Source organism: Vombatus ursinus, unplaced genomic scaffold (genome assembly GCF_900497805.2).
Source record: "Vombatus ursinus unplaced genomic scaffold, bare-nosed wombat genome assembly UNPS02014785.1, whole genome shotgun sequence".
Lineage (NCBI taxonomy): Eukaryota > Metazoa > Chordata > Mammalia > Diprotodontia > Vombatidae > Vombatus > Vombatus ursinus.
In genome coordinates, this window is record NW_020954563.1 from 12982479 (window position 1) to 13010199 (window position 27721).

Below are 27721 nucleotides of genomic sequence, written 5' to 3' on the forward strand. Positions count from 1 at the left end.
ACTATACCAATCTCTTTGTCCATTGTAGGCCTCTTTATGGCTTGTAAGATTTCTTACAGACAGCCTGCAATGCTCTCAGCTAGTTACCTGCTGCTAATGGTGCAGAGGTGAGTAAGGGGGAAAAAGAGCAAATAAAAAAGCCCAAAAACCCATAGTTTGAGTAGAAGGAAGTATTCAGTATGAAGGAGTGTATCATTATGCAGTAGGGGAACTGGACAGTAAGCAGGACCATACACTAACTATTCTCTGCCTGATACCTTACTATTGTATCAGAAATATCAGATAGTCCTTTTTCACTAAGCTGGATTAAGATATGATCATGGTAAACTACTTCTGATTCAGCAGGTCCTTCAAGATTGAATTTGAGGCTGGTGACTTTGCACAGCCCTCCTTCACTTAAAGCTAATTCACTTGCATGTCATGGCATCACCTCCCTGATGTCATGGTCCTCTTCAAGAATGGACAAACAACAAGATTGAATTTACAAAGTTCTGGGAAGCCACAGGGGACATGCAGAGCCCAAATGGAACAACTCTGTCCTCAGGCTGCCTAGTCTGAAATGCCATACTCCACTTATCTCCCTACCAGATCCCAAACAAAGTTACAGGTCCTCCTCAAATCCAGCTTAGTGAAGAGAATATACAGATGCAGGTGGGCTGACAGAGAGTTGGCATAGAGAGCAATGATTTTACCTTGTACTGGTGTTAAGGATCTGGTAGTTACATTGAGAGCCTCAACTACCTGCTCTTTTTCTTCATGAAGGGCACAGAGAGCCTGGAGCGGGGGAGAAGAATCAGTGAACCCATTATGCACATTTTTGTGAGATCATAAAAATTAGAAACTTAAAATTGTGCACTGATATAAGCTAGACTTCCTTCATAATGATTTGCCTTTTAAGTTAATTTCAACATGTAAAACACATTCTCAGTTACTCCCTTTAAGTCTCAATCAGGACTTTTTCCCACTTCTCATTCAATTTTCATCATATGATTGTGTAGTAGTTTGTACTTCATTTCCATGATTTTCCTTCCCTCCTCACCCCTACTTTGCAACATGTCATATATAAGGGAGTATTCTATCAATTATTACAGAGGGTTAGGGTTTCTGCATTGAATCAATCGGAGGTATGAATTAGGTATGAACAAGGTGTTGTTGTTCAGTCATGTCTAACTCTTTTGTGACCAATTTTGGGGGTCACAAACAGCTTGCCATTTCCTTCTCCAGTTCATTTTACAGATGAGAAAACTAAGGCAAACAGGGTTAAGTAATTTACCCAGGGTCACATATCTTGTAAGTGTCTGAGGCTGGATTTGAACTCACGAAGATGAGTCTTCCTGATTCCAAGCCCAGGTCTCTATTCACTGGGCCACCTAGCTGCTACTGAACAAGGCATAGATTTCCACAATCAGTTAATCAAAGGCATTAAACCAAGTGCAAATAACCTACTTAATCAAGCTTAGAAAGATTGAAGCCATTGGATGAAATGAAGTGGCTACACAGAAAACTTGTTGGGATTGGTTAAGGAGACTCAGGAATGAACTGTGGGTTTTGTATAGGATAGTAAGCTAGTTTGGGACCCAGGATTGGAGTGTCTTGCAAATTAGAGGAGAGAGCAGTCTGGCCAAGATACTGAGAGGGAATCATTTGGGTAAGGGAGGTGGAGAAAAGAAAATAGGTACCAGGCAATTTTGGATGGGAGATTATGAATAATCAGAGAGAGCAAGAAATGTTTCATGGGTGCTGGGTATATTTAGCCAGTGTCACTTTGGGTTGTACGCTATCTCTCTCCTTTCTTCCCTGCAAGGCTACATGGGTTTTTCTAGATTGCTTCTCAGTATGTACAGGTTTAAAGTGAAATTAAATATAGCCCATGAGGAATCTTTTATTTTCTGAGCTGGAAATGGGAGTGTTTATCTATTACGGAGCACTATTTGATGAGACTTGGACAGGGTCCCCATTGGCTCTATTCTCTCCATTTTATCATGGATGGGATCCATTAAGCCTGTACAAATTAGTACAATGCCTGGCCCAGAGTTAGTGCTTGATAAATATTGACTGACTTGCTGAAATTGGTCCATAAGGCCAACTGGTTCCACTGAAAATCCTGGGCCAGGACACAGAAGAAACTGAAACATTCCACTTGGGAGACACTCCTTTGCCAAAGCCAGTAGATGCCTTGGTTGGAAGATTGGACATGAATCAGGTATTTGGAAAACTTGTGGAATATCTATAAGAATCCTGCAAAGTTTTATTAGGGACTTGTTCACCCATTAAACTCCACTGGGCAGTGGATCCAGGAAGACCTGCTGTCTGACTAGAAAATTTCTTGGGGGCGTCCATAGACCTGCTCTATTCTGTGCCACCCCCTGCTCTCGGTATCCAACTATGTTCACTAACAAGTATTCTTTCCATGCACAATGGCTAACCTGTCTTGGCCCAGCTACTGTAGTGCAGTATTGGGAGAGCTAGTGCTGAAGGGTTTCCATCCTAGTCACCAGGGCTGGTGTAACTGAGGGTGGGAAGATTCCATAGTCATCTGCTGGGGACAGGTCTGGGATAGAGGCCTATCAAAGGCTGTCAGTGAATGGGATCTAGGCTGCCTTGTGAACCTTCACTGATTTGGGAGCTAGATGAGGGGGAAGTTGCAGACAAGAAATTCCTACATGGTTGAGGGTCAGAATTCCAGTGCATCAAACCCAAATCAAGAAGACAGACACATCATAGAGTAGAATGGAGCAGAGAAAGGAAGGGGTGTCTAAAGCAGAGGCAGGGTTCAAATCAGCAATAACAATAAGATTCAATGTAGGATCAGCAGGAGGCTAGTTCCAGGGTTTAGGCTGCAATAGTTAATATGAGGCAAGTATCCTAGTAGAATGTAAACTCTTTGAGGACAGCAACTGTTTTCTGTTTGTGAATATCCTAACATAGCACATGACACATTTGTTGATTTATTTAGGTCCAGACCTGTGATTTCATCAGTGTGGGAAACATTTGGGGTGGAAACTCTTAACTGTTGTTGATCCAGATTGCCAAGGCGTCTATAACTCAGAGTCTGAGAACTGTCTGGAACATTGAGACGTTAAGTGACTTGCCCACACAGCTAATATGTGTCAGAGTAGGGATCTGAACCAAGGTCTTCTTGATCTGAAAAACAGCCTTTTAACTATACCATACTACTTCTAGACTGGAATGTCATAAGTTATTAATTAAATGCTTGTTGAATTGGAAAAAAGAAGTATAGGATCATAATATTGCCACACTCAAGTGGTCTATCTATGTACACTTTTTTGTTTGGATGCCCAGCTGTATAAAATGAGCCCCACATTCTAACTTCTAAATTTCCTTTAGCAGAAGAGTTCAACCCATCATTTTCTTTCATATCGACAGCTGAGATGACTTGTGAGGCTCTATGCTAGGGCAACTGAGAATGGATTTGCCAACAAGTAGAGCCCAAGCATTTAAAAAACAAAATGCTTCTGGTAGCCTCTGGTAAACTCCTATTGGCCTTTAGAAAACCAAAGGGAAAAGTATAAATTTCACTTCCGTAGGAGAGAAGATTTAGGAGGATTATGATCTGCTGTTTTCACATAGTTAAAGGACTAACATCAATGGGTTAATGCATAAGTATTTATTAAACACCTACTAAGTGCCAGGTGCTGAGCTAAGTGCTGAGGCTACAAGTACAAAGAATGAAATAATCTCTACTCTCAGGGAGCTTACATTCTAATGGGGGAAACAAATTGATAGAAAAATCTATGCAGCATAAATGTAAAAGTTCATATATGGAAATATATATAAAGTAGTTAATACAGGTAGTTTGGGAAGGAGGGCAATAGCAGTTGGGAGGAGAGACCTCCTGTAGAAGATGGCATCTGAACAGCATTTTAATGGAGAGAGGCAAAGGGGAAGGGAACAAGCATTTATCAAGCACCTACTATGTGCAGACACTGTGCTAAGTGCTTTACAAATATCTCATTTGAAAGAGAAAAATTCTATGAGGAGGAGGAGGAAGTAATAAGGAAGAAGTAAATTCCAGGCAGGACGGACAGTCTCGGGGAATAGAAAATTCATCCTAGAAGTTTGACTCCAGGGAAGATCTAGGACTACAGGATGGAAGTAACAAGGAAGGAGATTTTGATTCCAGGTTAGGAAGTACTTCCTAATAAGTAGCACTATCCAACGATGAAGTACTCTTCCTCTTGTGGACGTGAATCACGAGGTGCAGGGCTGGGGGACCTGTGGCTTTGAGGCCACACGTGGCCCTCTAGGTCCTCAGGTGAGGCTCTTTGACTGAATCCAAATTTCACAGAACAAATCCCTTTAATAAAAGGATTTGTTCTCTAAAACTTGGACTCAGTCAAAAGGCTGTACCCAAGGACCTAGAAGGCCACACATGTGGTCTCAAGGCCGAAGGTTCCCCACCCCTGACCGAGAGTGTTTAAGCAGAGCCTATGTGATATCACAGAGGCTGGAGAAAAGAGATGGCTGGGAGATTCAGCTGGATGGCCTCTGAGGTTCTTTCAGGATCCAAGATTTTCTGATTTATCACAGGCTTAGAGAGCTGGATGTGGAGAAAGAAGAGTAAGAGATGAAGCAAAGGGAAACTGTGATCAGAAACTCAGGGAGCAATTTCTGTCTAAAGAATCATTGGGTCTCAAGGCTAATTCTTTGTTTAATAAAGGTCTTCTGCCTTGATTTAATTCAATTGAACATTTATTAAGTGACTAATGCAACAAAGCTGGTTTGAAATAGAAACAGCTTTCATTTACTAAGGCCTGAAGCAAGGCAAAAGAACCTCTTGTTTCAACAACGAACCAGCTGTGGAGATAGAAATGTAAACAGAAACTCTTATCTTCTTCCCCACTGCGGCAATTGGCCGGCATCAGTCTTTAACAGGACCCTCATTGATCTGCTGCTAGGTAGCTCCTTTTTTCCCCTTTGTTTATTTTAGTTTAGGGCTAGAGTAAGGAAATACCTTCCTGGATGTTCTGGCTAATACAAACGGTCCATTAATGGTCCCTTTAAAAAAATAAAATCTGAAATGGTTTTACTTGATACTTTTTTTCCTTCAGTTTTTAAACCAGCCCATTTGAAAGGAAATACAATTTGTGAATTTCTGATTCCTTTGTACTTATCTCATCAAAGTGATCTTTCCGAAGCCATGGTAGACCTCCCAGGGTCCTTTTGAACTTTCTTTGTGACATATGTGGAATCTCAGATTCCACAAACAAGAAGGACTTTCTTGCCCAAGAGAAAAAGAATGAACACCCACAGGCTGGAGTTTAAAGCTCTGAACATGGAATCCATAAGAGTGGAAATGTTCAAAATTGGATCAAATGCCTTTGTCCCACTTCACTAAGGAAAGCGTTTGAAATTCCATTCCTCCTCTGATATGGGAAGAAAAAGAAAGAAACCACCATGCTATGTTCAGCCAAATTCACCCACCTGGTTCTCTTTACCTTCATCCTACATCCTGTGCTTTATGAGCTCCAACAGGATGGCAATAGGGAGAGGTCAGGGTTTGAAGGCCAGGGAAGCAGTCTGAGAAAGGGAAGGAGGAACTACCAGCAAGGGTCCTCAGTGCCTCAGGGAGTGTAGGAGACTTCAAAGCCAAGGGATCTTCCCAAGTCAATTAGGATGACCCCATTCTCCTAAGATCACAAACAGGGACCTTAACTATCTTAAAATAGAGAAAACTGTGTTCCTTCAACCCATTCCCCAGTTCAATGGCCTCCCTCTTTCAGTTATTTGCCCAAGAATATAAGCCTGGTCAGTGAAAAAGTCTGGGCAGTGCCTTTTCAGCAAACTAACTAAACCACATGGAAGGGGAAAGTTCCAACTTTTAAATATATTCTGCAAACATGTCAATAATATTTCTGCAGCTAGATGGCTTGGTGGGATTGGTAAAGGACTACAGTCTCTTTCTGTGAGTTCTTTCCTGTTGAACATCTCTCCCGAGTCAAGAAAAGACTGAAGAAATGGGCAAGCCTTCCACCCAGACCTGATACCCCTAGAACCTCCTCCCAACCAAAAAAAAATTAAAAAAAAAGGAAGCTAAGTCTGCTTCTTTCACCCCATGGGGGTCCTGTGAAAGGGAGTTAGGAACCTCCTTCCTGCCTTTCCTTCCCCTCCCCTCTCTTCTTCTCCATCCCTCCCTGGGAGATTTCATCTCTGTTTGCTTTGCCGTCCTGTAACCAGGCCAGTCAGAAAAAGAAGGCTGCAAGTTTTCCACTAATGAATTCCAGACTTCTGGTCTGTAATCACAGCTGGGTCCTGAAGGAATGTTGTCAACAACTAAGCCCAGCTGGATGGAGGGGAGAGAGGGGAAATATGGACACAATTTTGTGTTTGTACAATTCCATACTGAGTAGCTTATATTTTAATGTCTTTTGGAGAGAGAAGTGGGGAGAGTTCGAGGAGGGGGGGGAAGGAGCAGAATTTAAAGCAGGAATTAAGTTTGTGTAATATTCAACTCCTAGAACACTCCATCTGGGAGGGATGTCAGAGGTTGCTTAGTACAATTTCTACCTGAAAGCATGAAACCTTTACAATTGCTAATTATTCATCCCTTATTTGAGAGTAAGCCCCTTGGAGTCAGGGGCTATTTCTTTTCTGTCTTTATATCCTTAGCTTCTAGCATAGCGTTTGGCATAATGTAAGGGCATAAAAAATCCTGGATCACTGATTCAGTGATGAGGCACTTACTTTTTAAAGCAGTACATTCCATTGTAGGGCAGCTAAGTAGCACAGTGGATAGAGTGCTGGGCTGGAGTCAGGAAGACCTGGGTTCAAATTTGAACTCAGACAGTTACTTAACCCTGTTTGCCTCAGCTTCCTTATCTGTAAAATGAGCTGAAAAAGAAGATGGCAAATCCCCTCCAGTATCTTTGCCAAGAAAACCCCAAAAGGAGACATAAAGAGTTGGACATGACTAAAAAAAATGACTAAACAACAACGCTTCCATTATGTACTAAACAGCTCATGTTGTGAGACAATTACCACCAATTCCTTCAATTGGCCTTCTTGGGGCTTGGTTGCCCTTCTCTGGACCTTTTCCAGCTTGTCAATGTCCTTTTTAACATGTGGTACCCGACACTGAACACAATACTGTAGATGTAGTCTGATCAGGCAAAGGATGGCAGGACTATTATTTTCCTCATTTTGAATACTATCCGTTTGTAGTTCATGTATGCTCTAGAGTAGCACTTCTTAAACTGGGGGTCATGACCCCATACACAGTTTAAGAAGTGCTAACAGGGTCACAAGTGGAAAAAGTTTAAGAAGCTCTGCTCTAGAGCATCCTTATCTCATCTCTCACTCTCCAGGACTTTGTAAGCTATATCTCCTCCTTAGAGTCCTAGGGGTACCTTTGATTGGTCAAAGATGACACTCTAATGCTATTGAATAGAGCCCCCATCGGTGTGCTTCTCCCCAAGCTTCAGTTGAGATCCTTAATGCTTTAAGTAGCTTTTAGAAAGGGATATTTATTAAAGTTGTACAATAAAAATAATTGGTACAAAACATCTCCTCAAAGATGTGTGAGATATTTTCCTGGGAGTGCATAGGTCCAAGGGAAAGAGAGCTTAAGCTTAGTCAGCACACAGAAATAACTCACAGATCTGACTGCTGAAAGACCTTTTCTTTCATTTGGGGCAAGGCTCAAGAAGTTTCCCCTTAGGCATGGTATGGTTTTCTTGCTGGGCTCCTATACAAAGTTGCAAGTCCAGACTGTCCTTAACTTCTGTTGCTGCCCTTTGATCCAGGAACACTGCTTAGGACACAGATGGTAGAGGATCTGACGCTGCCCTGAGGGGCATGATGCCATGAAACCAATGGGAAGATAGGCAGTCTAACATTTTCCAGATCCTTTAATGCTGTCAAAGTCCTCCTCTGGTCAAAGGACTGGGAGGAAACCTGACTGAAGCCAAGCCTGCTCCTTTCCAAAGCTCCAGGAGATTCCTCTTCAACAATGTGCTAGAAACCACTAGGGCTTTCTAGCCAAAAGGACAAGTCACAACTTGTAAAATAAAGGACTTGGACTAGAGGAGCCAGTTGTAAATCTAATGAACATCTTATAAAACCAGAGGTCCAGAGAGTATAAGTGATTTGCCCAAGGTTATACAGAGACATAATTAAAGAAACGGGTCTAGAGAACTCAAATGTCCCGACCACCCATTTAATATGTTTTCAGCTGGGTTCTTCCTCTTGTGGTACTAGAGGAACCTGGGAGCAGGTGGGAAGGACTCCACTGTCCAGCAGCAATCTCTAGGGCAGTCTTTGGGGCTGCCAGAAGGACCAGCACACAACATTGGCCTGTCAATGGACACATAACACACAATGTGGTATAGTGTGAAGAATGTTGCCTTTTGAGCCAGAGAACTTATATGAATATCCTCCATCTGCTACTTACTACCTGTGGGACCCTGGGCAAATTACTAATGAAGTGGTTGGGCTAGATCAGGGGTGGGGAACATTCGGCCTCGAGGCCACTCCTGGCCCTCTAGGTCCTCAAGTGCGGCCCTTTGACTGGATCCAAACTTCACAGAACAGGTTCCCCACTCCTAGACTAGATAGTCTCTAAGGTACCTTCCAGGCTTAAATCTATGATCTTATGAGCTCATGTTTCTATTTCTTTGTACTGATCTTAGTGTTCCCATATAGTCTCTGAAGCTCAGGACAGTGAGTAGTTATTCATTCTTTTTTTTTTTTTTGGTGAGGCAATTGGGGTTAAGTGACTTGCCCAGAGTCACACAGCTAGTGAGTGTCATGTGTCTGAGGCCGGATTTGAACTTGGGTGCTCCTGACTCCAGGGCCTAGGTTCTATCCACTGCACCACCTGGCTGCCCTGCCATTCATTCTTTATGAAGGTGGCTCACATCTCATCCTACCACCTTCTGAGATCAAGACAATTGGTTCTGGTCAATGCCGCTTTTGAAGCCCAGAATGAGTACTAATCTCTGGAGTCATGGGTGGCTCTAGATTCTAAGATATCAGTGATACCCCAGGGAGAACCTTAGACACAATGAAGGGACCCAGACCAGGCTACTCTTTCCATGAGAGGCAGAGGCTCCAAAATAATTTGTCAAGATTAAAAAATAGAAGTCAGAAAGGAGCTCAGCCCTCCCAGATGGAATCTGCAATTCTGGGATACTTGAATGCATGTATGTACATATTCATACACAGGCATTGTTTATCCACAGTGACACGTATACATGTAGATACATATACTGAAACACATGCAATTCGTCTCTGAATTCTAACAGTTATTTCCTTGCCCTACATTTAATTTACTTTGTATTCAACTCCTTCCACAATTGTACTACAATATACTTAGAACAATTTATTGATATCATATATGCCACTGTTATTTGCAAATATATTCCTCTCTTCTCCTCTATCCAGAGAGCCTTCCCTAAAAAGAGAGAAAAAAAATCAGTTCAACAAAACTAATTGAAACATCAAGTAAATACGACAGTATATGCAATGCTTCATACCCATATTTTCCCATTTCTGCAATGAAGAGAGGAAGGTGCATTTTCTCATCTTTTCTTTGGTACTAAGCTTGGTCATTACATTTACACAGGGTTCAGTTTCATAGTTTTTTAATTATTCTTTTTTTTTAGGCAATTGGGGTTAAGTGACTTGCCCAGGGTCACACAGCTAGTAAGTGTCAAGTGTTTGGTCTGAGGCCAGATTTGAACTCAGGTCCTCCTGATGTCAGAACTGCTACTCTATTCACTGTGCCACCTAGCTGCCCCTAAAAATGATTCTTCATATTTGCATTGTTTTGTCCTTAAATATATTGTTTTCCTGTTTCGGTTCACTTCATTTTGTATCAACTTATATAAGGTTTCTTATCCATAGTTTCTTAACATGCAGCAATATTCTATTCCATTCATATCCCATTCTACTTTTTTCATTTAATTTATGCTACTCTCCTTGGTGTTTTCTCGGTTCCAGCCAAACTGTATTACTTGGGATTCTCTGAACTTGCTCCATGATTTCTTGCCTCTATGCCTTCATTCATACTATTTCCTCCACTTGAAATTCATTCCCCTCTCACTCTCTACCCTCCCTTCCCCCACTCCTCTTATCTTGCTCTTTCCCATTCTTCAAGACCCAGGTCAAATGCCACTTCTTCCAGAAGCCTTCTCTAACTCCTCTAGCTACTACATCACTCAGCTGCTCCTTATTTGCTTTGTTAATACCTCTCCTATGATGTGTTCCTACATTTCATTTGAAGAAAAGTTTTTTGTGCTTTTTTTATCCTTGTTATCATAGTGGAAGCTGACAGGGCACCAAGGAGTACACTCATTGTAGATGGGGAAGAATAAGGAAGAGAAAGAACTAAGTCATCAGGGACTTCTTATACAAAAGAACTCTCAGTCCTGTTGGTCAGTGGGGTGCATCAATTTCCCTTGCTGTAAACTCCCCAAGGTATCTTCTCTTAATGCCCATTGCCTAAACACTCTTCTGACACAGCTTTATTAGTAGAAAAACTCCAAGACCCAGAACCACACTGTCCTAACCAATGAAGCTCTTTTTAAATAAAGCATCTAACTCTCTAACTTCTTCAGTACCTCAAAGGACAAACTGTACATGTTCCCTCCACAAACACACATCTCAGCTACTCCAAGCCTTACTAGATAATCTTTTATGAGATAGTGCAGACACACACACAAAAAATGCTTCTCATCTGGGAGACAACTCCTAAACTTGGCAGGCATGGTTCTTCGGACTCCCAAAGCCTCCATGGAAGATGTCTCAACTGGGAGGTACACTACCCAGGTGCTGGGAAGGGATGACTGGGTCATTATAAACTCATAAAGAATATAAAATGAAGTTTCATTTGAGCAATCTATCACTAGCAGCCCCTCTAGGCTCACTCCCTAGCTGGGCACTGGCATTGGCAAATTGGGTTCCCTGGGAGAGCAACTGATACTCTTGTTCATGGTTCTAAAGGTAACTTTGAGGGTCACTGAAGTTGCCAACATTGTAGTTAATGAGCTTCCAAGGTGCTTCTCATTTTCAAACAGTTGAATTCCATTAGTTTTTACAAATGGGACTTATGAAGAAGACATAGCAAGAACAATTGTTGTAAAACCATCCTCTATCCCCAAACTAGAGTACATCATACTCTCCCCTTGCACGTGCTAAGTACCTAGAGATAGTGAGCTCAGTCAAAATATAATTCATGAATAGAGAAGACATGGGACTGAGGAGTACCTCAAGATTCCTAGCCCTGGGGATCCGTTTTCCCCTTGGGAGTCTCCTGATGATCCAATTAAATATACCTCTCTGATGGGCTCTGAGGATCAGTGCCTTTCTGGAGTGCATAGCCATAACTTCTTTCTTTAAGGGTTACATTCCCTGAATCTTTTACCTTTCTCAGGTGACTAGCTTTCCACATCCAACTCTGTACTCCTATGACTTTTGCTAGACTTTGTTTCTGACTCTGGTTGACAGTGGGATATCTACTGGTTCTTTTGACCTTTCCAAGTTTGCAAAGTTGTAACCTGGTCAGTTGTGCCTGGATATTTGTTCACTTTAGATCAGAGAAGAACAAACTCAAGAAAAACAGAAACACTTTGGCCATCATCGGTGATTTGCCCCAGTTATACATGAAAGAGGTGTGGCCAGAATCACTGGAAGATGCTCTTTAGGAGGAGAGTGGGGCTCTGAGACCTAGGTGGAAAACCAAAAAATCAACCAATCTATTATTTTAAAAAATTATTAAATAATTATTAGGTGCTAGGTAGCTTAAACTTGAAAACAAAAGTGAAACTGTCCCTGTATCAAAAAGCTTATATTCTATTGGAGAAACTTAAGTAGGCCAGAAGCTTTCAATGCCCATGATCTAAAAGAACTATAATACTTTTAGCAGAGGAGCCACAGGTCAGACGCTTGAGAGCTGGTCCCTGGGCAAGAGAGTAACTGGTCCTCTTTAGTGGAGGAGAGCCAAGCAGTGGAGGGAAGCAGGACAGAGAACTCTGACAGTGGTGAGGGGGAGCCACAACAGCTGTTGGGAGTAAAGGATCACAGTTGTTATCCCTTGTTCTTGAAGAGGACCCAGACGACATCACTGTGCTGGGGTCAAGGTGTGGCGTGTCCAACTGCGGCTGATAAGACCCATGTGAGCTCTGAAGGCTCTACCGCAGGTCAGACAGAAATAGTCTGTGTGAACATTTGGAGGAGAGATGTCTCTAAATTCCTGCATCCCACATTTCTTTTGAGCTACTGCAATTCTGCTTTGCTCATAGAGCACAGCACTTTCTTTGATGTGGGCATGCCACCTTGGGCAGTCTTGTGCCAGTGTCTCCTATGTCTCACAATTGATTCCGAAGTTCTTCAGAGAGACCTTGAGAGTGTCCTTGTATTGCATTTTCTGGCCTCCATGTGACCACTTGCCTCATGTGAATTCTCCATAAAATAGTCTTTTAGGCAAACATACATTTGGCATTCAGATCACATGGCCAGCCCATCAGATTTGTGCTCTCTGCAGGAGAGTTTGAATGTTTGGCAGTTCAGGTCAAAAAAGGACCTCAGTGTCCAGTACCTTATCTTGGCAGGTGATCTTCAGAATCTTCCTAAGACAATTCAAATGGAAGTGATTCAGTTTGCTGGCATGCCTCTGGGATACTGTCCATGTTTCACAGACATACAACAATGAGGTCAGCACATTGGGTCTGTAGACCTTCAGTTTGGTAGGCAGTCTAATCCCTGTTCTTTCCTACACTTTCCTCAGAACTTCCAAAACACGGACCAACCTCATCATCTATGTGCACATCCCTGGAAAGTATACTGCCAAGGTAAGTGAACTTATCCACAGCTTTCAAAATTTCTCCATTTGTTTTAACCAATGGTTCCATGTATGGATGATGTGATGCTGATTGGTGGAAAAATCTCTATTTTCTTGGTGTTAATTGATAGGTCAAAATTAACACAAGCAGCAGAGAATTCATCTATACTTTGAACAATAACAATGGAACATTAGAAGACCAACAGGTAGCAGTGACTGGAAGAGAGTTGTTGGCAAAAGAACACTGCAGTTCAGTATGCTAAAGTGGAGGAGTGAACCTTGCCCCTGCCCCCCTGCTCACTCCTTCCTACTGAGGCTCCACAAAAATGAGTACTGTGAGTTATGGAAAATATACAGTTCCCTAAGGGAGAGGGAAAGATTATGGTAGTAGAGGTAGAATCTCATGACATTATATGGTCTCAGATATGAGTCTTTATGGAAGAAGTTTATGAGAGAAGGAAAAGGAGAAGAGAAAGTTATGAGCTAAATAAGAGAAAGAGAATGATGTAGGTAAATTGGAAGGGTTTAGATTTATAAAGGAGGACAAAGATCAAATTTGGGGATGAGAAATTGAGGAATCTGTAGAAGAGAATGATCTTCAGGTCTAGATTCTACTCCCTGCTTCTGTGAGAGAGGAGTAGGATTTAGGAATAAAAATCTCAAGAGAAGCACTCAGGAAGAAAGTAGTTGGCAAGGAAAGGGGAGAAAAGGCAAGTGGAACAAATTATTGGGTAAAGCAAACTAGCACAGTGAATTGATGTTTGGGATATGTGGGTGAATCAGATAAGGGGTTGATATATGGAGGAGGAGAGGTAGAATGGAGCCATGGAATTATTAGGATTAAGGAAATGAAGTTGGTATGACTGTCCAACTATGATAAGACAGTAATAGTATGTAAAGGTTTTAAGGAGGTGCTTGGATTTAAGGAGGTGATTTAAACATGCAAAAGTCATGCCAAAAAAAAGACTGAAATTCTCAATCAACATGGAGATGATGAATTTGTAGTCACTTGCATTGACTGTGTGATGTTTTCATTTCTGCCACAGCTAAATCCCTGTTATGGATGTTCCAAGTTTAGTCTATTCTTCTTTCTGGAAAAAGGGGTAGGGGTTCGAAGAGCACAACTCAGCACTCAAGACTATCTAGGTTGTAGAAATGCTTCTCCTCAAACAACACATGAAAAAAGAAGCATAGCTTTGATGGAAAAGAAAAAAAGTTCTAAAGTGATAGAAAGGAAACTTGATTCTTGTCAAGATATTGGAAAGTGAGAGAATATAACACAGAAGAAGATTAGAAGGACAACTGTGCACAGTAGTGAATTATACATAGTTTTTAAAAAGCAAAATTTGACGTTCCCTTTGGGAGAAGGAGATGCATTTGCTTGTTCTTTAAGGAATAACAAAGTAAAGCCAAAGAAACTAACAGATGAAAGATCAACTGGTAGGAATCAGAGAAAGATACAGAAATTAATGGTGTTTGGTGGCTCAGGAATACCAAGGCATTCATTTATCCACTCAGTAGTAACAACTGAGAAATTCTTTGTCTTTCTAGGGCAAGTGTCCAAGAAAGAAAAAAGACTTTCAAGAGACTTATCAAAACAGATGACCCTGAGCTCATTCAGCACCCCCTCCCCACCTCCCACATTACTGGCAGGAAGGCTGCACTAGCAGACCTAAGGAAAAGACACAGACTCACATCAAAACCCACTCCTATACCCTGGTCCCCCCTCCTTTTTTCCAGTATTATGAAGATCCTGGCTCCTGGCTATGGAAATTTTCTCAGGTCTTGATAGCCATCATGGTTATAGCCGTTCAGAAGCAAAAGCCTTCTAGGGGCTGCAACCCAGATACACCAGTGCTACAAAGTACTGAACTGCCAGTGCTGGTCCAGAAAACCGAGGAACAGGAGTAGTGGGACAAGTCACCAAGACAGGACACTCTATGTGTGTGTATGTGTCGGGGTGGGGCAGGGGGAGGGTTTGGTTTGTGCAGCATTCCACCAAGTGTGGGAGAAAAAGTATAGCACTGAGATGTGGCCATTTCTGGGTACCCAGAAGTCAGCTGGGGCAGAGATCTAGGCTGGTGAACCATGAATTGCTTGGTGTAGGAAGAGGTTGAGATACTTTGATATCCAGCCCCTAAGGAAACCACAATCAGAGGGGCAGAAGTCGGGACACAAGTGATAGGGAAAACAAGGGGGAAAGAGACTGAAATTACCAAAGATTTCAAGAAGAAAAATCAAAAGACCTTGAACATAAACAGATAAATCAACAACAACAACAACAACAACAAAGCAGTAAGAACAGAAAGAAATACAGCCTGCAGATCTAATAAACTAGTTTAGGCATCTATGACTAAATACTATAAAATAAAGGAAAATGATCTAATACTATGACACAGAGGATGCTGTGGAATTTGTGGAGAATGTGAAATAACAACATGCTAGGATTTATTCATAGATGTTTCTGCTTTTAGAAATAAGACTTACTGGGAAGGTATGGAACAAACAGTTGGCATAAAACATTCTCTCCAAACTGGGAGCATACTCTTTCATTGCATACCAGGATCCTGGGAATAGAAAGTTCAGACTTACAAGTACAACAGTAGTGAGCCACATATGTAGAGAATGTATGTGGCAAAGGACACCTTCTGACACCTGGCACTGGAAGTCCTTATCTCTTTTCATAGCATTCCAATGAATACTTAGGTGCAACTCTCTGCTGAGATTTGAGGTACCTTTCTAGGGGTCATAGTCAGTACCATCTCCTCAAGAGTCACACTTTGAAGCCATCATCCTTGAGTGATTTTTTTCTATGACAGTCAGGCACTATTGTTTTGTTGGCTACTGATGCCACCTTTGGCTACTGTTGTTATCTCTTATTGAACTTCTGGATCTCCTGAACTTACAAGGTTGCTGCCTGGACAAATCTATCTTAAGAATGAATGCTTCTTGGTCATCTACCCAGGGAAGAAAACACAAAATAAAGGAGCCTCATCCCATGAGCACACTTGTCTAAGGAAGACATACTCTTAGCTACCATGGCCAGATAGAAGATAGAAGATGGAGCAGCTGCCTTTATCTCCACTTGGCTCTAAAGTAGTTCTACCTCCTTAGAAAAAGGAAAGAGATTTAGAGATGGGCCGGTTGCCCCCTTTGTTTGCATCCTCAATTCTGGCTTAGAAATTCATGAATCATCAGTTCTTCCAGTTCTGCAGTCAATTAGAAGACTTTTTGTCATAACATAGTAGAAACTGCTGAATCATCGACACTCTTCATTATTTCATGCAAGTACATATTTTTCTAAGACCATTGAGCTCATCATTTCTTATAGCACAGTGGCATTCCATCTTAATCATATACCACAACTTATTCAGTCATTTCCTAATTGATGGGCACCCCTGCAATTTCCAGTTCTTTGCCACTACAAAGAGAGCTGCTATAAACATTTTAGAACATTTAGGTTCTTTTCCTTTTTCCCTCATCATCTTAAGACATAGATCTTGTGGTATTGCTGGGTCAAAAGATATAGGCAGTTCATTAACTCTTTGGGCATAATTCCAAAATGGTTGGATCAGTTCACAATTCCACAAACAATGAATTGGTGACCCAATTTTTCTACATCCCCTCCAACATTTGTTGCTTTCGCCTTTCATTCCTTTTAGCCAATATGGTAAGTGTAAAATGATATATCAAGGTTGTTTGAATTTGCATTTCTCTAATCAATAATGATTTAGAGCATTTTTTTCTATCTGACTATAAATTGTTTTGATTTCTTCATTGAAAAATTGCCTGTTCATATCCTTTGATCATTTATTAATTGCAGGTTAACTCGTATTCTTATCGATTTGACAAAGTTGTTTATATATTTGAGATATGAGACCTTTATCTGAGAAGCTGTAGTTAGGTTGTTCTGTTTTGAGTCACTGTGGCTGTAACTAAAGAGGTGCTACAGTGGTTCAGGATCAGATGCCATTGATACAATATTCACAAACAATAGCTTTTGTATGGTCTCACTTTCTGGCATAAGGACAGAAAGATGTAAAGACAAAAATGAAATAGTTTCTGCCCTCAAGGAGCTTATATTCTACTCTACAGAATGCTGGTAAAGGGAATGCATAAGATAGAAGTGGTTCACACTCACTCAGAAGTGAATGAGATGGCAAAGTATAGGAAATACTCCAACTGAGCCTCCCAATATTCCCCATCAAACAACTACTTGATTGGTGGCTGAATGAGTATATACTATCCCTATATCTTCCTCCACAGTCATCATGTTTTGTTGATTCCACCTTTCTACCACTTCTCACATCTCTCCCCTTTTCTCTTTTCACAACACAATTGTTCTAGTTTAGGCAATCACAAACTGGCCAATTGCAATAGCTTTCTATTGTCTCACTTCACTCTGACCCATCCTCCCCACATCTACCAAACTGAAATTCTATGTAAGTTCCCTACTCAAGAATCTTCAGTGACTCCCTATTTAAGATAAAATATAAACTTTACTGTGATAGTGAAAGCCCTTTGAAACCTGCTATTTTTCCAGGATTACACATTCCATCTTCTCCCGCAATACCACACACTCTGTGCTCCAGCCAAACAATCTATTTGTTATTCCCCATACATAACATTCTACTTCCTATGTTTGTACCTTCTCAAAGGTTGCCCTCATACCTAGAATATTCTTCCTCCTCATCTTCATCTCTTGGAACCTCTACCTCCCTTTAATTCTCAGCTCAAGTGCTCCCAAGGTGAAGTTTAAGGCTTGGAGTCAGGAAGACCTGAATTCAAATCCTACCTCAGATACTTACCAGCTATGTGACCCTGGGCAAGGGAAGGGAAGGAAAGAAAATAGAGGATATGGTGGAGAACATTTGTATAAAAATAACATGGTAGAAATAAGTAAGCTAGACATTAGTAAGCATTAGAGGAATCTGGAACTAGTTGAACGACTAGACCCAAAGACTAGTCAATTAACAGTATTCACACACCTCTCCTCCTTGTTCATGTTAAAATGCTACATGATATTACATTATAGCATTAATCATCATCTATTTTCCAAACCCTTAGCATTAGTGTTTCCTGGGGCTCTATACTAACCCCCTTTCTCAGCTGAATTTCTAATTAATTTATGAAATTATTAAACGGGGGCAGGTATAACTGGTTTTTTGAGTACTTGCTGGGAAAGACCATGATGGCAGTGGGCAGTAATGCTTCAATCACACTTTAAAAAGGCACAGTGAGTACAGGGACAAATGGCACAAAAAGTGGAGACAAACAGCATGAGGGTACAGAGGCAGACAGCATGGGAATGGAGATGGGAATGGGGTAGTGGAGGAAGGCAGGCAGCATGGGGAAGAGAATGGGGAGGGTGAGAATCACAGAGAATGACTGAAGCAACCATAGATTAGAGTTGGGAGTGCTGGGCAGCATAGACCCTTAGTAGATGGAGGAGTACTCAGGGGACAGGAGTTTGGGATCTCATTTTTATAGGGTTTTGAGAGGACAGACTAGCTTTTATCCATGACACCTTGGGGTTAGTTCATTAACACATCATCTCAAAGTTATCAACAATACTTTATGGTTAGTTCATTAATATATCCATATAATCTCAGACTTTTCAGCAATATTTGGTGTTCTGTTGGTCTTACTGCAGATGTATGGACTTAGCTGAGGTTTACAGATCATGGTAGTGAGCAGGTCCAAAAGGCCCTGACAGCAAATCCTATCTGGATTCCCCTGATTTAGCACAGAGTCTCAGGATGTGATTTTTAGTTAATTTATGATAAGGTCTGGCAAGTAACCATTATGTTCCTTTGATCTATGGAACAGTCTGTAAGTCACTTCTAGGTTCCCCTTTGCAATCTTACTTCCTGCTATTGTTACTTAATACTGGCTACTTATAAATTTGCTTACTAACTAGGACAGGTCGTGAGGGGGACCAGAGCAGGATACAATTTCAACACATCATCATTCTCTCTTCCTTAGTGAGTCCATCTACTAGAGTGTGTCCAAATATTATCTAAATGCATAAAACTTCCAGATCTATACAGGGCATCCTAAAAGTTTTAGTACAGTTTTAAGCCTGTTAAGGCTAGAACTCTTTGTTCTAGCCAAACTGTATTTCTAAATGTTCCCCAAGATATACACTTCATATCTGATCTCAGTGCATTTGCTAAGATCATCCCCTAAGCCTGGAATGCATTCACTCTATCTCCACCTCTCATGATCTTTATCATCCTTCAGGGCTCAGTTCAGGTGCCACCTCCTCCATGAAGCCTTCTTTGATCTGCTGGTCATTAGTGATCTCTTCTATCTCATGTCATCTTGTATTATTCTTATGTATACATGCTACATTCTCCCCAATCCTAGTAGAATGTAAACTTGACAGGAAGGACTATTTTGGTTTTGTATTCATATTCCTAACCCCCCAATATAGTACCTGGTACATGGGTTTGCTGAATTGAATTAAATTAAATTAAATTGCTGAATGTATGCATATAGTGATTATTAAATGAATGATGGAAAAGGGGGCAAGAGAGGAGACAATGAAATATTTCAATTAGTTATTATATATGCTTGGAGTGAGTAATTGAATGTTGGGTATAATACAAAAGGAAAGAAGAGTATTCAAGCAAGGATCCTTGTAGTAAATTCTATGTTTGGAATGTGAGCATGAGGGAAAGGTCATCTGAGCCCCAAACCTCAGATGAGCTTACACTTACTAGCAAGCCATTTGACTTCTGTCTATCTCTATTTCCTTATCCATAATCATCAGAGATTTTGTGAGATGAGGCAAGAGGGATGCCTCACTGAATGGGGGGGCAGCTTCCTAGTCCAAAACGATGCTGGAAACCCCTCCCTGTTTATAGAGATGACTAGAGAAATTTAAAGCCCTTGGTCCTGTGTGTTCCCTATAGGGTACACTATCTTGGGTACTATTATGATGAAATCCTGAAAGATGTAAATAGATAATTCATACAATTCTGAGACCCAGTTGTTTCTGAATGGAAAAAGAGAGCATTAATAGAGCAGTCATCAGAATCAGAGATGGGATGTAAGCATAATTTGTGGAAAGTGGGGAGAGCTTATTAGAATGTGTCTAGGTCCATACCCTTGGTATGAGGTCTTGTATATAGTAAACTCTCAATAAAATTTTATTTGGTGAAGAGATAGTTAGGTGGGTGAATATATGTTGGATGGATGGATGAATGAATGCTTAGAAGGAATGGATGGAAATAATGTACACATGTCCAATAATAATTCTACGTAACTATGAATAAATTGATCTCATTTAATAATTGAATTGCCCTTCATTGTAGAATTTTATGAGTTGGACATACTCTAAATTTTGCTCCTTCCTATATCTCACCTCTCTTGTCTGTTATTAAATTTCTTCTAAAATACAAAAATGAAAACTATTTCACATACCTCTCTCTATTCAAAACTATATAATGTTAAAATATCTTGAACAGATTTTCTTTTTTTTCTTTCTTTATTTTTGTTGGTTTTTTTTTTACATTACATTTATTTTCAAATATATACTTCCCTTGTCTCCTCCCAGTGAGTCATCCTTTATAATGAAGATTTTCATTATTTGGTGAATATAAGACCTTTCTTTTTGTCTTTAACCTCCTTGGGGAATAAATGCCTAGCAAGGGAGATGTATGGGGACAGAGGTTTGATTTTCAAAAAAAAAATTTTAGGTCTAATGATTGGATCAACTATCAAGAATGAATAATAGAGAATTTCCTGGTAAGGCATATAGCAAGATATTCCTGCTCTCTCTCTCCCTCCCTCCCCCTCATACCAACCCTGGGAAAGAATGTTTTTGTCTCTTTCCAGCAGCTGTAGGTGGGCTTTGGATTTGGATTTTAGAAGACCTTATCAACGTCTTGTTCTGCCACTTACAAGTCATGTGATCTTGAATAAATCACTTCAACTCTGTGCGTCTCAGTTTCTTCATCTATGAAATGTAATAATACATGTACTACATACCTCTAGGGCTGTTGTTAGGATCAAATGAGAACATTTAATAGCATATTGGTGTTGTTGTTACCATCTTCTGCTCAAACAATATTAGCAGGAAGAAGTGTGATGAAGTCTTCAAATCCAAGGTTGGCTCTCCTTGTTAATTATGGACATTAAGTCTTCCTGGAGTGTCGTTCACCCTGTGACTAGTAGCTCCCTACTCCTAGTGTGGAGTGGCCCGTGGACTGGGTGGAGTTTCCTGAAGGTTTCCCCCGGACAAACTGTTCTGGGTCTTGTTAATAATAATTAGATACAATTATTTGGTTTAACACTTGGCCCAGCCCATCCATCCATCACAGGCCAGAGACAGAGCTGAGGACCCAAAGGACAAATTTTTTTAATGACTTCATAGCCCATTTTGTGATCTAGTGCCAGCAGAGAGGCTGTCTGAACCCTGTCTGGCCATGTGAGTTAGACTTTCTGTCCTGATGAGGCAAAAATGCCTGCTCAGAAACTGCACACCCTTAGCTCTCACTTATTTTTTTCAAATTCTCATTTCTGCCTGGTCACAATCCTTGGAGGTCCAAGCATCACTCAGCTATCTGCCTCATCCAGCAGGTCCTACTTGGCTCCAAGCACATGCACTGGACATGTGCAAAGGGTGGATTTCGGGCTTTAGAGCATGTAGCTTGTGGGATCATACACAGCACATCAAAATAAATGACCCCATAAGTTAAAGAGTGGGTCTGCTCTACTCTCTCATATCTGGTCCTGTTTTCCAGCATAATTTACTTTCTTGTTTTTTTGGATCCATGATTTTATCCATGTAGGGTCATAAGGTCATAGATTTAGAGCTGGAAAGTAACTTGGAGGCCATCTGGTCCAAAACTCAGATGAGAAAATGAAGGCCCAGAGAGGTCAACGAACTTGCTTAAGATTACACAGATAACATGTGATAAAGACAGGATTGGAACTCAGGTGTTCTGACTCCAAAGCCCTCAGAGTTCTTATCATTGTACAAATGCTTCTCTTGTCCTCTGGGGATCTCCAAGTATAGAAACTCACTGAACCAATGCAGGTCTGCAACTCACTGTCTAGAGATATTAAGGGGTATGTAACTTGCTGATGGCCACATAGATGCAATATGTAGAAGTGGACATGAACCCAGGTTGTCCAGTCCCCTAAGCCACATTGCCTCTCTTCAGGAATTTACAGATGCAATGCACGCATATATGCACAATGCTCATTTCTCTACTCTCCTATTCTTTCTACACAGTGTCAACCTCAGAGAAGGCTTCCTCACCATGCATGCAGAAGATCCTCATGACTTTCCTAAATTCAACAGGGCACATGTTGAAAGTCATCCAGCAGCAGAGTTGACTCTTTTTGGACTATCCATGCTCTCTTACCAAGATCCCCAGTATGTTTGTGTGAGGACTGATTGTGCTCAGGGCTTAGCTTTTGACCACAAATTGACCTGGAGAATGGATTAGGTAGAGGAAGGACTGGAAGTTGTGAGGGTAATTTGGAGGCTATTACAGTGATCCAGGTGAGAGGTGATGATAATCTAAATTAGGATTTATACCACTCACCTAGGGAAATGGTCTACTAGGAATCAAGGTCGTTGTTAGAAAAATATCTTAGTGTACAAAAAATTATAAAATATGACTGGTATCTTCCTCACTCCCCACCCTGCAACCTCTATGAATATAGGATACTTATGATATAACAAACTTAAAGAGTTTAATTACTTTTCTCCAGATGCCCATGTTGAGAGAGGGAATTTGCTCTCTTCTTTTAGGGAATAATTTGCTTTAAATGTATTTACTTATTTGTGTAAATGTTGTATCTTCAATAGAATATAAGTTCCTTGGGTGCAGGGACTGTTTTTCACTTTGAATTTGTATACTCAAAGCCAAGTATGATGCTTTACAGTTTAGTAGGTACTTAATAAACCCTTGTTTGAGTGAATGAAGTGTACTAGCAGTGAACTGAAGATCCTAACTACTCTCTGTGGTCTGACCATTGAGCTCAGTGCCATTGCTCCATGATTAGTTCTCTGAGTAAGACAATGGCCGATGGCTCAGAAAGTGTTAGGAGGGGTTAATGCCTTCCCAGCTACTGGCCATCCTGCTCATCAAGGATTTCCCAACTACACATATTTCTTAGCACACATAGAGCCAGCTGCACTAGTTCCAGCACTTAGATTCATACAATTTCAGTTGGAAGGAAGTTGAGATTTCTCATCCAATGCCTACTTGAGTAGGAAACCCTTATTCAGCACAGAATCACACAGTGCATGAACACATTATTCCCTTCTGCTATAGCAGGCTAACAACAGTGTCCTATGATTATAGATTTAGAATCAGAAGGAACTGCAGGAGCCATCTTGCTTAAGTTCTTCATTTTACAGTTGAGCAAACAGATCCAGAGAGGTTAAGTGACTTCCCTGAAGTCACACAGATAGTACAGAGGCAGGATTTTAATCTTAAGTCCTCTGACTCCAAAGATCACTATGCCAGTTTGGTCCTAAACCTATTTCCTTCATGTGTATCATATACGGTAAATGTTGAATAATTTGGAAAAAATAAATATATACACAACATAGTTTTCAATTTAGTCTTCATTATTAACATTTTCTCCATCACTTTCTCAAGTCTAGAAATCAATAGAACAATTACTCAAGTTTTGATTTGTAGCATTTGCCAGTTTCCAAAGTGTATATGCTCACAATGAAAATTTGACAGTCAACTATCCCAAACCAGTTGGAGCCAGCTTCAGGACATCCCTGTTAGAATTTTTAGATGTAGGGATCCTCAGAGGCTGGACCTTATTGTCAGCCACATTCATATAATAAAGGTAGGCATTTGAAAGAAAAGATTTAGATGAGTGGCAATGCTTTAACTTGGCTCCATTTACGGGGTTTTGTTCCTTGACTTTCTTCTTTTCATTTGCAATAGAGACCCAAAATATCTAGGTCTGAGTGAAAACAAAGCTAATGGAGACCCATATAATCCTGTGGGAATACTTTGGCAAAGCTCCCTTGAAAAAGGTTTTAAAGCATAGGATCCTCACAAGGGAATTAAGCAGGAGTTAAAAGGACTTTATAACCCTAAATAGGATAGTGGCTTAGTTCAGAGAGAGTCCTTGCATTTGGCGAGCAGGAAGATCAAGTTTAAAGACAGATTTAATATCTATGGATTCTACCTAGCTCCCTAGATGCTTTGTGCTTAAAAAGAATTTGACATTGTGAGATGACTGACTTTGATAGACTTGGCTCTTCACAGCAGTGCAAGAATCTAAGACAACTCCAAAAGACTCATGATGGAAATTGCTATCCACACCCCCAGAGATAGAAATATGGAGTCCGAATGCAGATGGAAGCATACTATTTGCTCTCCTTTTCCTTTGTTGTTTTGTTTTATTGCTTCATTCTTCCCATCAATTTCCATTCATTCCTCTCGTTAGTTCTAATTGCTCTTTACATCATGACTAATGGGAAAATATGCTTATTATGATGTATAAGTAGAGCCTATATCAGATTGCTATATGGGGGGGGGATTTAAAACTCAAAATCTTATGGAAGTGAATGTTGAAAATTAAAAATAAATAAATTATCAAGAAAAAAAGGGTCTGACCCATGATGGTAAAGACTCTTCATAACGGAGCAAAAGCTAATGACAACCAGGGCTTTGGGACCTGACAGATCTCATTCTCATTATGGTTAGAAAAGCTGCTTGGGAATTTCCATAGTCTGATACAAAGGAAGAAAGTAAAGAAACTATTGTTTGAAGAGACTTCTTCCCTGAAAGAGTTGAAGCTTAAGACTGAGTTTTAAGCTAAAAGAAAGGTTGTTTAGCTCATTATTACTCTAATGGGAAAGGCGTAACTTTTGAAATGAAGACCCTAGCTGAAGCCAGAAGCTGGCAGCAGAGAAGTTCTATAATTAGGTGCCCAGTAGAGATTCTCCTGACTTAAACCACTAGACCCCGTCTAGCAGAGACTATATTCTGCTAGGGTGGAGCAGGATTGGCAGAATTAGCATAATGACACCATTAGAAGGGATTGGAAATTTTTTAGCACTGAAAGTTGAGGTTGCCCTGTCCTCATGTATGCTCTAACCACACAACTCTCTATTTATGTTCCCCTCTACATGTATGTGTGTGTGAATCTATTCCCCTATGGTACCACTTACTGCCTTTATAACTTTCAGGTCAATAGTCGCCTCGTGGCCCCCCGCCCTGCTAGACTCTCTTCTGTGTGTTGTCTCCCTCTGTTTGTATATATAAAGTCTTTGATTACAAGGACTATCTTTCCTTTTGTATTCGTATCCCTCATGCTTAGCACAGTACCTGGCACTTAATGCATAGTGAGCATTTAATAGATGCTTCTATATTCATTCATTCGATGATGTGTGTATTTATGGAAGAGTGTGCCCTGGATTATGGAAAGAAATGTGTTACTGTTATTTTTTATTATTAATTTATTTTAAATTTAAATACTCAATAAGAAGAAACATATTATAAACTTAAATATTAAAACAAATACAAGATAAGAAAAGAAAGAGAAGGTTCAAAATATACAACAATAAATTGCCATATCAAGAAAGCCAATATAATAAATACTACTCATTGTGTTTAGAAGTTTTTTTTTTTTTCTTATGCATTTCACTAAAGGCCTTTGCTTTGAATTGATTGTACTCTCTGGCTGACTTGTAAAAGTAAACATGCCAGTGGGGGCTAAAGAACTATAGCTTGGGGCAACTAGGTGGCGTAGTGGATAGAGCACTTGTCCTGAAGTCAGGAGGACCTGAGTTCAAATCCAACCCCACACCAACCATTTGACACTTACTAGCTGTGTGACCCTGGGCAAGTCACTTAACCCCAATTGCTTAAAAACAAACAAACAAAAAAACCCTATAGCTTATGAGTGGAAGTGGCTCTTTAAAGTACCTTAAACTTGAGATACTTGCTATGGACATTTACCTATAAATGGAGATGCCACCAGTGCTACACAGAACCCAGAGTTCTAGAACATCCATTCTTTTAACAGTCCTATAGAAAGGGCAAGGCAGGAGTAATCATCCCTGTTTTGCAGATGAGGCACCTGGGGAAAATTAAGTACCCATGGTCTCACCGGGAACCAGTACAGAACCAGGACTAGTTTTTGTCTCTTGCCTCCTAATCTACTCTGCTTCATGTGTGAACCCATGGCCGCCTTCTCCAATATGGTAGTTTGGCTCCTAATACCTGTTAGCTCCATGCTACCCAAAAGCTCAGGGTTTTAAGACAGAATTTGGGAGGGAGTCCTGAGGAGTTCCCTCTCCTGCTTCGGAGAAGCTAAGCCAGGGTGTGGTGAGTTGTTCCTAAAACCTGTGGATCCCCAGGGGTGGGGAGAAGGGTTCCTCACTCAGTCCTCCTCCCTGGAGTCCACATCCAGAAACTGTACAGTCAGGCAGCTGCAGGGAGGATCACTAGAACTAACGCCCTAGTGTTTCCCTGGAGTTTATCACCACAAGTCACTGGAAAACAACTTTAACCCCGAAGTACAAAAAAGCCAGTGAGTTAGGAAAACAAAGGTGACTAAATCCACAGGAAGACAGGCTCTCTACAGCCTCAAGATAAGACTTGAATTAGGTTTTAAACACCATGAACCTTCTTTCTTTCTAAGAAAAAAGTTTTTATTGATATCTTGTACTTTAATATCACCTATACTTTGCTTTCCCTCCCCTCCTCAGTGAAGAGGAATCACAACCAAGAATGAAAAAGAGGGGGGTAAGTAGTTTAGCAAAACTAATCAACATATCAAAAAAGTCTATGTTCTATGCCCATGGCTCCCCATTTCTTCAAAGAAGAGGGAGAGGTTTTCTTTTTTTCATGCATCTCTTCTTTGGGACTAAGCTTGATCGTTATAATTTTGTAGCATTCATTTTCAACTGTTTTGTTGCTCTTCTTTCCATTTACACTATCACAGTTATTTTATCTACTCTTTTCCTGGTTCTACTTATAATAATAATAATAGCTAGCATTTGTATAGTGCTTTAAAGCTTACAAAATGCTCTACAAATATTCTCTCATTTTATCCTCACAGCAACCCTGGGAGGTAGCAGAATTAGCATAATGACACCACTAGAAGGTCTTAGAAATTTTTTAGCACTGAAAGCTGACATTGCTCCTCCACATGTGTGCTCTAACCACACACACACATTCCCTATTCATGTACCCATCTATATGTGTGTCAATCTATTCCCCTATGGTACTACTTACTGGCTTTATAACTTTCAAATCAAAAGTCCCCCCATCTCCACCCCAGACTCTCCTATGTGTGTTGTCTCCCTCTGTTAGAATATATAAGGTCTTTGATTGTAAGGACAACTTTCCTTTTGTATTTGTATCCCCCATACTTAGCATAGCACCTGGCACATAGTAAACATTTAATAAATGCTTTATTCATTTATTCATTTGATGATATGTACATTAATGGGAGGGTGTGTCCTGGATTCTGTTATTCCCATTTTACAGATGAGGAAACTATGACTAAGAAGGATTAAGTGACTTGTTCAGGATCACCCTGCTAGTAAGTGTCTGAAGTAAGATTTAAATTTAGGTCTTTCTGACTCCAAGTCTAATTCTTTCACTGTGCCACCTACCTACTTATTTCACTTTGCATCAGTTCATATAAATCTTCTGATGCTTCTCTGTGTAACCCTGTGGAGTTTTTACAAAGGAATGTTTATTTCAAATAGTATAATAAAAAATATACAAACTTACTCTTCCCATAGGAGGTTTAATCCCCCTCCTAGTTTTCACCACTGCAGTCTTTGGGGAGGGAAAGGGTAATAGGTTCTAGTACAGCTCAGTTCCTCTAGAGCATAGTCCCACCTTGGGCTGGAGTCCTAGGCACCTTGACTTCTCTGGGCTTCCATTCCACCTGGGCTGACAGACACGACTGCAT